Below are 12846 nucleotides of genomic sequence, written 5' to 3'. Positions count from 1 at the left end.
GCTACTCTACTAAGCTGTTGATGAGCCTGACCATAAGTCATCTGGATCGGTTGGGAATTAATTGAATACACTCATATGTATATACTTTAGTGCCAGGCAGCTGTAGACATTGTGTTTGTCACTTTATGTTTATTATTATAATAGAGGATAGAGAGTGGGCAATCGCTTATCTTGTTCCAAATTCCGATGCCTAAAGTGGATTTGGGGAGACAAAGCAGTTCACCACTCCAAAATATAATGTGTAAAGAACTCGAAGTTGGAAGAAGCATATCCAGTCCCCGACCAAAAGATCCAAATCCAAAAATGGGCCATTTAACCTCCTGTCTGGTTTCAGAGTTTTCACTGCGCAGCATATAGACTTCCAATTGGCTGAAAAGTATGAATGCTTAATGAACTGTCCTAAACTGGCATCATGGGGGGGGGAGGGGTTGGTAGCCATTAATTTAGTCCACGAGTGAACCATAAAAATATTTTTAAAAGAACTAGAAATGTCGGGGATAAGTTCCTTACCGAGTTGCTTCTTTCTACAGAAGGTTTCTACAAAACATTTTCCATATAAATATAATATATAATAAAGCACATCTTAAAGGCACCATAACATGAACGTAGAAAATAAATGAAAAGAAAATAACAGATGTGCGTCTGCACTAATTAGTGGGACAGTTTGTTCTTTGTGAAATGGGACCCAAATCACTCTGCATAATTACACAAGGTGCAATAAGTAACATTATCACTGTATTAATCACAGATCTTATTCTTATCAGCAGCAGCTCTAACACCCTGTGGCACCACATGCTAATGACTCGCCTCCTCCGTCCCCATCACTAATAAGTCCCTATTTTTGAATTTCCATTTGCCACTTGCTATTTCTGATACTGTAATCTGATATATATTATATAATACAAGGTGCGTGCAAGGCAGGGGCCATTATACAGTATTTTATGGGGCATTCAATTGGTAAAGTTATAGGTATAACTGGGTTTGATATAGTATAGATATAGATTTGAGTATATTTGAAAACATTTGCAGAATAGAGTTTAGGGGGAGACAGTTTTGAACTTGACGACATTAGAAGTGATAGAGAGAGTGTCTTGTTCTTTAACAGACCATTGAGGCAGAGGAAGTCTTTTGCACCAATGGGGAGAAGAGTCTCTTGCCCTAGAAGATGCCATCAAAGAAAGGACAAAGTCACACCATTAAAATGACAGAGAGCTGTTGGCATTAGAATACAACATTAACAGATATTTTAGACCAGAACATGTCATGAAGAGAATCTCTTTAGTAGAGGAAAGAGTGAGTCCCTTGCAACAGAATGTACCATCTGAGCAAGGACATGAATGCTCACCGGTACCAGAACATTATACAAGACAAGTAAGAAAGCCACAAGACACACATCCAATGAGTAGAAACACAAGTAACTAGACATTCTCCATAAACCCTTGCTGAGACAAGGAGCCATGGATTTATCCCACCATGAAACTGAGCTTGAAGCATTCTAGATGGATGGGAAAATTGGGATAAGCTAAGACCAGCTTGTGAAGAGTGAAGGCACCATTGGCACCCCTTCTGTCACAGAGATGACAAGAGATGACAATGTCCAGGAGACACAAATCAGGTGTTTTATGCTAAAACTTGAAATTTCAATGATCTGGGATCTTACTTTTCATGCAGTAAAGTTTCAAATAACTCATTCAGGGCACAGACATCCATGACTTGGAAGTAAGCACCCAATTTAGAAAGAGGTTGGGAAAGAGACAGCGGCGATTCTCAGCTCCCTTCCTCCTGAGTCGGCTTCCATGCTGCCACCCCCTCCCCATAATTCTCACTTTTCCAGGGGAGTCCGGTGGGGTCCAGGGGGCTCTGCGACACTAATGTAGAGAGCGTAATTGAGTTGTCTTGCACTAGAAGAGCTAAATGTCAGGATCAATCGGTTTCAGTTCCAAGATGGTGATGTCATCACCCTGAAAATAGTGTGAAAATTCTAAATAAAATGAACTCGGGTTCAATAACCAAAAATAAGTTGCACTTCTTAACATTCCTGGGTGATTTATAATTATCAATTTTCTGATTATTGGACTATTGACCTGACCTGCCTGAATCTTGATCATGAGCCTGTCTTAACCCCTTGGCTACCATGTATTGGACTTTTCAGCTAGGTCCTGATTTGGTCCTGATTAGCTCCTGACTTCTCCCCTAATTGGGCCATGAGGTAGTGACAGTACAAAACAGAGTGCTCCACAACAAAGCGCTCCTAACACTAAGGAAGTTATTAATGAAAGTCTGAATGGCAAAAACTCTAAAAATTTGAGGGGGTTTTTTTTACTATAAAAGCCGATTTTTTTGATGAAAAAAACCCTAGAATTTTTCGGAATTTATTAAGCCCAGAGGGTGTTAAAAGTCAGAATAAAAAAAAGTACTCCAACTCAGACCTGCCGAGTTCATGTAGAAGTCAATGGGAGAAGTCCCAAAGATATCCTGATCTGCGGTGGGTTTCGTGCAATAATCCGAAGATTTTGGTTTTCAGGCATAAATTTGAATAAATCTGAGTTTTGGTGCGGCAAATCCAAAAACATTCATACAATTCTAAATTTTTCACTATTTTAACAAGTTTTTTTATCCTGCACAGGAAATTTTCAGAAAAATGTATTGATAAATGAAGGAAAAAAATACATGTGGATCAGGTCGGACTATTTTACCGACGACTATCAGAAAGTTTTGGATTTTCCGGTGTCTGTTGACCCTATATTCAAAAGATGGCCCTGTCCCATAGCCGAGGCAGGCTGGTTCTGCTGCCAGAACAATGTATTAGCCATAACACCTTTCCAATCTACTACAACTACAATCTACTAAATGCAGATGATTAAAGGGAACCCAGCTATGTAATTTATGAGCTGTTTCATATTTTCCAGTCAACCCCTCTTGTTAACACAGGAAGGAAACTGCCACTTCCCTCTCAATTATCAGGTATATTGGATGATCCAATTGTATGACCTTGTCATCTGTGATTGGAATATCTCTAGAGCTTCCTTCATTAAAGCTTGGAAAGTATCATGCACTTGTATTAGTTCTCTCTAAAATGGACTATTTTTCTGGACCAACCCAGCTCTAGCACTCCTATTTAAAGGCGACTATTCTATCTGTAAACATTAGCCCAAACTGTAGTGGATGTTTAATGAAATTGTTCCACAAATACATTTTCCTGTGATTTTTGAGATAATTGGTTGGGTTTGTGCGTTATCCACTACAGAAACAACGTTAGGATGAAGGTAATAATTAAACATTAGTTTATCAAAATTAAGTTCTTGCCCTTCTGAGCAGTTCCCTTTCCTGGTGAGACAAGTTTCCATTCATACCAAGTCTATCTGGCTACCTTTTCTTTCAAAATCATATTTTTAAGCTGTTGCAAATTTAGCACTTTGAATAAAGTACCTCCCGTCTGCGTACAACTAGGTTTCTGAATTGCGCCCATTAAAGTTAATGAGCTGAAAATTGGCTTGATAAGGATGAAAAGACTCCCTGTGAAATTATGGCTGCTTCTTAATGTACAGAAAAGCTTATTATTGTATGGTCTGCACTAATGAGAGAGATTTCATTGTGTTAGCGGAGACCTGCTTGGCCGCTGGGAGCTGCATTAACTTTACTAGTGTTAGTTGGTCAGGGACGCTGAGAGGTGAAGTTCACAAACACATGGGGAACATGTAAAGTCATTGGCGCTGCACTGCAGGTGCGGCATGGTGGCACAGTGCTGGTGTCTTGGGTTTAGTTCTACGATTTGTTTCTTACTGAACACTGGTGAGGCTTTATAAATTGAGGACAGATTGACTTTGATCTGATGGAAAGGATAGGAGGACCTCCCAACCTTCCTTTACACACAAACCAGTATCATATATACTATTCATACACACATATATATATATATCATATAGACCTGATGGACATGCAGTATGGTCAAAATCAGCCTGAGCGACAGATACGAGGTGGGTGAAGATGCCAGTTGACTGCAGTAAAAGGAGAGTTTTCGATATGAACTAGATAGAAATAAATGTACACATCAACTCAAATTCATTACTGTCATCATCTTGATGTCTCTAGCCCATTAACAATGCCAAATAGCCTATTATATATTTAAGTAATGAGAATGACAACTTTTTTTTTACCATAAGTAGCTTGGCGGTTGAATTCATTTCCAAGGGGAAAAGGCAAGTTAAGGTGTCACTGGGGTTCACTTATCATCTTCTAGAGCATATTGAGCTATGCTGAGTCATTGTTTCCTTTTGAATAACATTGAGTTCTTTTGAGTGGTTGTTTCCCTTTGGATAACATTGAGCTCTATTGAATGGATGTTCCACTTGGAGATCATTGAGCTCTACTGAGTGGTTATTCCCCGTGGAGATCATTGAGCTCTACTGGGTGGTTATTCCCCTTGGAGATCATTGAGCTCTACTGAGTGGTTATTCCCCTTGGAGATCATTGAGCTCTACTGAGTGGTTATTCCCCTTGGAGATCATTGAGCTCTACAGAGTGGTTATTCCCTTTGGAGGTCATTGAGCTCTACTGAGTGGTTATTCCCCTTGGAGATCATTGAGCTCTACTGAGTGGTTATTCCCCTTGGAGATCATTGAGCTCTACTGAGTGATTATTCCCCTTGGAGGTCATTGAGCTCTACTGAGTGGTTATTCCCCTTGGAGATCATTGAGCTCTACTGAGTGGTTGTTCCTCTTTGGAGAACATTGAGCTACAATGAATGGTAATTCCCCTTGGAGAACATTAAGCTCTACTTCAAGTGTTTTTCCCTTGGGAGAACAGTTAATACTTTTTCACCTGAAACAATTTAAACTCTTTTGAGAGCTGTATCCATGGAGCATATTGAGCATTATTGACTCCAAGTTCCCGTAAAGCATACTGAGCTGTACAATGTTTCATACGAGAAATGTTGTATTGAAATTTATGCATAATATAATATATAGAATATATTCTTGTATATATTGTCGCTCATCTATCGATATGATTCTCCACTAGGGATATATGATTCTCACCCACAATGAGTAAGTCTCTCTTGGATTTTAATAAATACTTACTCAAATTGAGCCTGGCCCCGAAGTTCCCCCTGGGCCTGACTTGAACCAATCAGATTCACTCAGGATATTAACCAGACAGCTTTATTTGAGGTATACATTAATACAGAGTAATATAATACAGAGTATTAAATAATAGCTCATCCGCCCTGAAAGCTCGTGAGGACGTTGAGGGAACAATTAGCAATACAGCAGATGACTATTTAACCGTTTCTTCTTCCATGGGGCTGATCCAGAGGCATCCAATCATCATTCTTGTTTTAGCATAACTGTCATTATTTCCATCTTAGGGACAGACTCACAGTCTCAGTACAAAAGCCAAATAAGGTCCATCTACTGTATCAGCTCAGTGTCCAGAATGGGATCTATGCTCTAGTTTCTGAAACTATATGTGTCTTTCTTGGCCTTGCACTATCAATACTTGTGACATGAGACAACAGATGGATTCCTTGTTCTGTGCAAATATTCTATATTCTAATAACAGAATGGCCCTTAACCTTGAGCTTCTTCTACAACACAGCAATTCTGTACTAGTGTCATGTTCTATAATCTTTGTTCTTTGATAATAACCACTTATGGCTTAACCCTTTAACCGCCAAGCACGTACGGCGTACGTGCTGGCGGTTCAGGGCTCAGGCTGCCAAGAACGTACCTCGTACGTTCTTTTGCAGCTGAGCCCTTCTCTCTGCATCGGCGGCTTTTGCCGCCTCTGCAGAGAGTCAGGAGGGTAGACAGCCCCCTGGGCAACGTGGCTGGGGGGCTGTCAAGTCGGATCTGCGACGCGATTGTCGCAGATCCGACTTCAAAGTAGCAGAAGCGCAATGTAAGCGCTGCTGCTGCTGGCTTACCTCCTCCTCGTCGCACCACGCGCCCAGTCACTTCCTGCTGCGCAGTAACTCTGCAGACACGCTGCCAGGAGTCGTCCTTCGGTTCCAGCGATCCTCCTGCTACAAAAACGGTAAGTGCACTTTTTTTTACACACTTACCTGCACTTACACATACCTACAGTACATTTATACACTTACATGAACATTTTAGTAAAAATTTGTGTTTTTTTATTTTTATTTTTTTATTTTAGCACACTTAGTCGATTTTGTACACTTATTTACACTTAATTACATGTATTTGCACACTCAGACAACTTTTATTAGTGCACAAATATGTATACACAAAAACTCACAAACAGGGTTTTTTTTTTTTTTTTACTTATTCATTGTACTGTTTGTTTTGCCTAAAAGCATGTTATTTTGACAGCGTGACTATTGGATAATCGATTTCGGCCACTAATTACGCTGCCGGATCAATTATTTTGTTATTTCATTGATTTACGCTATTTTTGTGGTTTTATTGCAATTTTATCCATGCATTATTGTTCCTTATGTATCTTTAGTATAGTTTTGCTGTTTGGTGCTTTGGTATAGAAAGATTTATTTTACTTAGTTTGATTCGCCAGAATATATGCTTTCCAAAAATATATGGGTTTCTGGGGGTCTTTTTACAGTTTTGGGGTCTTATGGCACATAACGCACAGTTGGGGCTCTCTTTTCTGCAGCTTAGTTGGCTAGCGTGAAAATTCATAGGCATGTTTTTCATTTGGGGTCTGTACACGCCACATACTTTGGTAAATCTATGCATATTGGGCATCAAACTATTTAGTAGACCTCTGACGTCCATATTTAGGGTGATTTTTCTTTATACGTAAAACAGTGTGTGTGATAAATGCGGCAAACTGCAACAATTTTAGGCGATTTTCAGAAATGTAAAAACCTCTGCGTTTAGAAAAGCTTTGCAGTTTGGTGTAGAAAGACGTCTTTATCTTTTTTGGATTCGTCAGAATGTGTACTTTCCAAAAATATATGGTTTTGGGGGGGTCTTTGCTGTTAGGAGGGTCTTGAGGCATATAATATGAAGTCAAGGGTCTATGTTCACAGAAGGCGAATCGGCAGCAGAGAAAAATCATATGCACTATTTTCATTTTGGGTCCGCACATGCCAGCTGCCTTGGTATATCAATGCATATTGGGCATCAAACGGTTCAATTGACCCTTGGCATCAGTATTTATGGTGTTTTAGAATTGTATGTAAGAAATTGGGTGAGATAAATGCGGCCAATTGCAATATTTTTAGGCAATTTTCAAAAATGTAAAAACTGTTGCTTTTATCGCCAAATTTAGGAAAGGCTTGCGGCTTGGTACTTTGGAGTACAAGGACATGCATACCCAATTTGGATTCGTGGGAATGTGTACTTTCCGAAAATATATGGTTTTCTGGGGTGAATGCACTTTTTTTTACCTTTGCTCCCCCCAAAACTATGTATATGTGTTGATTTTGCAGTACCTGAAATGACAGACCATATGGGGGTCTTCCTTTTGGGGCCCCTATATGCCACGTGCTTGGGTACATCTATACATATTGGGCATCAAACTGTTCAGAGGACCCTAGGCTTTCATATTTGGGGTGATTTGTCTTGATACCTAAAAGTATGTGGGTAATACGATGCTGCAGGGTAGATATTTTGAGGTGATTTTTGGAAATGTCACCTAAATCACCAAATTTAGGAATGATTTGTGGCTTGGTACTTTGGCGTAGAAAGACATGCATACCCAATTTGGATTCGTTGGAATGTGTACTTTCCGAAAATATATGGTTTTCTGGGGTGAACTTACTGTTTTCTACTTTTGCCCCCCCCAAAACGATGTAAATGTGTTGATTTTGCAGTACCTGAAATGACAACTATATGGGGGTCTTCCTTTTGGGGCCCCTGTATGCCACGTGCTTGGGTACACCTATACATATCGGGCATCAAACTGTTCAGAGCACCCTAGGCTTTCATATTTGGGGTGATTTCTCTTGATACCTAAAAGTATGTGGGTAATACGATGCTTCAGGGTAGATATTTTGAGGTGATTTTTGGAAATGTCACCTAAATCACCAAATTTAGGAATGATTTGCGGCTTGGTACTTTGGCGTAGAAAGACATGCATACCCAATTTGAATTCGTGGGAATGTGTACATTCCAAAAATATATGGTTTTCTGGGGTGAACTTACTTTTTTCTACATTTGCCCCCCTCAAAACAATGTAAATGTGTTGATTTTGCAGTACCTGAAATGACAGACCATATGGGGGTCTTCGTTTTGCGGCCCCTATACGCCACGTGCTTGGGTACACCTATACATATTGGGCATCAAACTGTTCAGAGGACCCCAGGCTTTCATATTTGGGGTGATTTGTCTTGATACCTAAAAGTATGTGGGTAATACGATGCTGCAGGGTCGAAATTTTGAAGTCATTTTTGGAAATGTCCCCAAAATCACCAAATTTAGGAATGGTTTGCGGCTTGGTACTTTGTAGTAGAAAGACATGCATACCCAATTTAGATTCGTGGGAATGTGTACTTTCCGAAAATATATGGTTTTCTGGGGTGAACTTACTTTTTTCTACCTTTGCCCCCCCCAAAACGATGTAAATGTGTTGATTTTGCAGTACCTGAAATGACAGAACATACAAGGAGGGGTCTTCATTTTAGGGCCCCTATATGCCACGTGCTTGGGTACACCTATACATATCGGGCATCAAACTGTTCAGAGGACCCTAGGCTTTCATATTTGGGGTGATTTCTCTTGATACCTAAAAGTATGTGGGTAATACGATGCTGCAGAGTAGATATTTTGAGGTCATTTTTGGAAATGTCACCAAAATCACCAGATTTAGGAATGATTTGCGGCTTGGTACTTTGGCGTAGAAAGACATGCATACCCAATTTGGATTCGTTGGAATGTGTACTTTCCGAAAATATATGGTTTTCTGGGGTGAACTTACTGTTTTCTACTTTTGCCCCCCCCCCAAAACGATGTAAATGTGTTGATTTTGCAGTACCTGAAATGACAGACTATATGGGGGTCTTCCTTTTGGGGCCCCTGTATGCCACGTGCTGGGGTACACCTATACATATCGGGCATCAAACTGTTCAGAGGACCCTAGGCTTTCATATTTGGGGTGATTTCTCTTGATACCTAAAAGTATGTGGGTAATACGATGCTGCAGGGTAGATATTTTGAGGTGATTTTTGGAAATGTCACCTAAATCACCAAATTTAGGAATGATTTGCGGCTTGGTACTTTGGCGTAGAAAGACATGCATACCCAATTTGGATTCGTTGGAATGTGTACTTTCCGAAAATATATGGTTTTCTGGGGTGAACTTACTGTTTTCTACTTTTGCCCCCCCCAAAACGATGTAAATGTGTTGATTTTGCAGTACCTGAAATGACAGACTATATGGGGTCTTCCTTTTGGGGCCCCTGTATGCCACGTGCTTGGGTACAACTATACATATCGGGCATCAAACTGTTCAGAGGACCCTAGGCTTTCATATTTGGGGTGATTTCTCTTGATACCTAAAAGTATGTGGGTAATACGATGCTGCAGGGTAGATATTTTGAGGTGATTTTTGGAAATGTCACCTAAATCACCAAATTTAGGAATGATTTGCGGCTTGGTACTTTGGCGTAGAAAGACATGCATACCCAATTTGGATTCGTTGGAATGTGTACTTTCCGAAAATATATGGTTTTCTGGGGTGAACTTACTGTTTTCTACTTTTGCCCCCCCCCCCCCAAAACGATGTAAATGTGTTGATTTTGCAGTACCTGAAATGACAGACTATATGGGGTCTTCCTTTTGGGGCCCCTGTATGCCACGTGCTTGGGTACACCTATACATATCGGGCATCAAACTGTTCAGAGGACCCTAGGCTTTCATATTTGGGGTGATTTGTCTTGATACCTAAAAGTATGTGGGTAATACGATGCTGCAGGGTAGATATTTTGAGGTGATTTTTGGAAATGTCACCTAAATCACCAAATTTAGGAATGATTTGCGGCTTGGTACTTTGGCGTAGAAAGACATTCATACCCAATTTGGATTCGTTGGAATGTGTACTTTCCGAAAATATATGGTTTTCTGGGGTGAACTTACTGTTTTCTACTTTTGCCCCCCCCAAAACGATGTAAATGTGTTGATTTTGCAGTATCTGAAATGACAGACTATATGGGGGTCTTCCTTTTGGGGCCCCTGTATGCCACGTGCTTGGGTACACCTATACATATCGGGCATCAAACTGTTCAGAGGACCCTAGGCTTTCATATTTGGGGTGATTTGTCTTGATACCTAAAAGTATGTGGGTAATACGATGCTGCAGGGTAGATATTTTGAGGTGATTTTTGGAAATGTCACCTAAATCACCAAATTTAGGAATGATTTGCGGCTTGGTACTTTGGCGTAGAAAGACATGCATACCCAATTTGAATTCGTGGGAATGTGTACTTTCCGAAAATATATGGTTTTCTGGGGTGAACTTACTGTTTTCTACTTTTGCCCCCCCAAAACAATGTAAATGTGTTGATTTTGCAGTACCTGAAATGTCAGACTATATGGGGGTCTTCCTTTTGGGGCCCCTATATGCCACATGCTTCGGTACACCTATACATATTGGGCATCAAACTGTTCAGAGGACCCTAGGCTTTCATATTTGGGGTGATTTGTCTTGATACCTAAAAGTATGTGGGTAATACGATGCTGCAGGGTAGATATTTTGAGGTGATTTTTGGAAATGTCACCTAAATCACCAAATTTAGGAATGATTTGCGGCTTGGTACTTTGGCGTAGAAAGACATGCATACCCAATTTGGATTCGTTGGAATGTGTACTTTCCGAAAATATATGGTTTTCTGGGGTGAACTTACTGTTTTCTACTTTTGCCCCCCCCCCCCCAAAACGATGTAAATGTGTTGATTTTGCAGTACCTCAAATGACAGACCATATGGGAGTCTTCCTTTTGGGGCCCCTATATGCCACGTGCTTGGGTACACCTATATATATTGGGCATCAAACTGTTCAGAGCACCCTAGGCTTTCATATTTGGGGTGATTTCTCTTGATACCTAAAAGTATGTGGGAAATACGATGCTGCAGGGTAGACATTTTTAAGTGATTTTTGGAAATGTCACCAAAATCACCAAATTTAGGAATGATTTGCGGCTTGGTACTTTGGAGTACAAAGACATGCATACCCAATTTAGATTCGTGGCAATGTGTACTTTCCGAAAATATATGGTTTTCTGGGGTGAACTTACTTTTTTCTACCTTTGCCGCCCCCCAAAACGATGTAAATGTGTTGATTTTGCAGTATCTGAAATGACAGACCATATGGGGTCTTCCTTTTCAGGCCTCTATATGCCACTTGCTTGGGTACACCTATACATATTGGGCATCAAACTGTTCAGAGGACCCTAGGCTTTCATATTTGGGGTGATTTGTCTTGATACCTAAAAGTATGTGGGTAATACGATGCTGCAGGGTAGAAATTTTTAAGTGATTTTTGGAAATGTCGCCAAAATCACCAACTTTAGTAATGGTTTGCCGCTTGGTACTTTGGTGTAGAAAGACATGCATACCCAATTTGGATTCAGGGGAATGTATACTTTCCGAAAATATATGGTTTTCTGGGGTGAACATACTTTTTTCTACCTTTGCCGCCCCCCAAAACGATGTAAATGTGTTGATTTTGCAGTATCTGAAATGACAGAACAAATGGGGGGTCTTCCTTTTGTGGCCTCCTATGCCACGTGCTTGGGTACATCTATTCATATTGGGCATCAAACTGTTCAGTGGACCCAGGATTTTATATTTGGGGTGTTTTACATTGATACCTAATGATGTGTGGGAGATATGTTGCTGTAGAGTGGAAGCTTTGAGGTCATTTTTCAAAAAATTCACCAATTTCTATAAAACATTATAACTTTAGGAAACAATTGCAACTTGGTGGTTTGGAGTACAAAGATATTTCTACCCATTTTTGATTCACCAGAATCTGTTCTTTCTAGTAATGGGTAGTTTTCTAGGGTAAACCTACTGTTAGCGGAATGTTTGGCCTTGAAATCAAAAGTATGCCGTTTGGGAAGTGTTGCTTTGGAAATTTGGTTGTGTACTGCTTGTAGATTTTGAGCTATACAAGTGAGAAATCTCCATAAAACTATATATATTTGGTATTGTCGCGTTCAGGAGACATAGACCTTTCTAAATCGGCTGTGTTCTCGTACATAAAATGAATGATGTTTCTGATATATGTGATTGTTCTTCGTGCAACATGATTTTTTTCATTTTATTTGACACTTAGAATCCAATATTTTATTAGAGAAGTAGAATTACACCAAAATTCTTGCATATTGTGAAAGTTCAGGTTGTCCTGAAAAAAACAATACATTGTTTTCCTGGGTTAACTAAAAGACCACCCCAGGAAAGGCCCTTAAAGTGAAAGAGTGCAAAATATCTAAAAACTGCTTGGCAGTAGATGTTCGCATCTAGGACAAAACGGCTGGCAGGGAAAGGGTTAAATCTAAAATCCTGATATCTACACGATGCCCCTGCTCCCAGTATATTGTGTCCCACCAGTATGCTACTTGTAGTATATTGATTGGCTGCTCCCCTGAGCATACTGTATGGTATTACTTTTGCTGATGATCCTTTAAAGCAGTGCTGTCAGTTGGGGGTTTGTTAGCATTTTGGAAATTATTGTTTGGGGCTGCAGTGTTATCCACAAGGGAGGAGGCAGCACATAGATTTAAGGGTATGACTTACATTTTTCCACATAGGAGTGAAATCCCTGCAGTGAGCAACGACCATTTGGTGTTATGTTGTGTTACCACCATTAATATGGACATGGTCTTAAAACTTCTTGTGATAACATGGATGTGGTTTAAATGGTTGTGGTT

This window comes from Xenopus laevis, chromosome 6S (genome assembly GCF_017654675.1).
Source record: "Xenopus laevis strain J_2021 chromosome 6S, Xenopus_laevis_v10.1, whole genome shotgun sequence".
Taxonomy (NCBI): domain Eukaryota; kingdom Metazoa; phylum Chordata; class Amphibia; order Anura; family Pipidae; genus Xenopus; species Xenopus laevis.
This window is presented reverse-complemented; position numbering follows the sequence as displayed.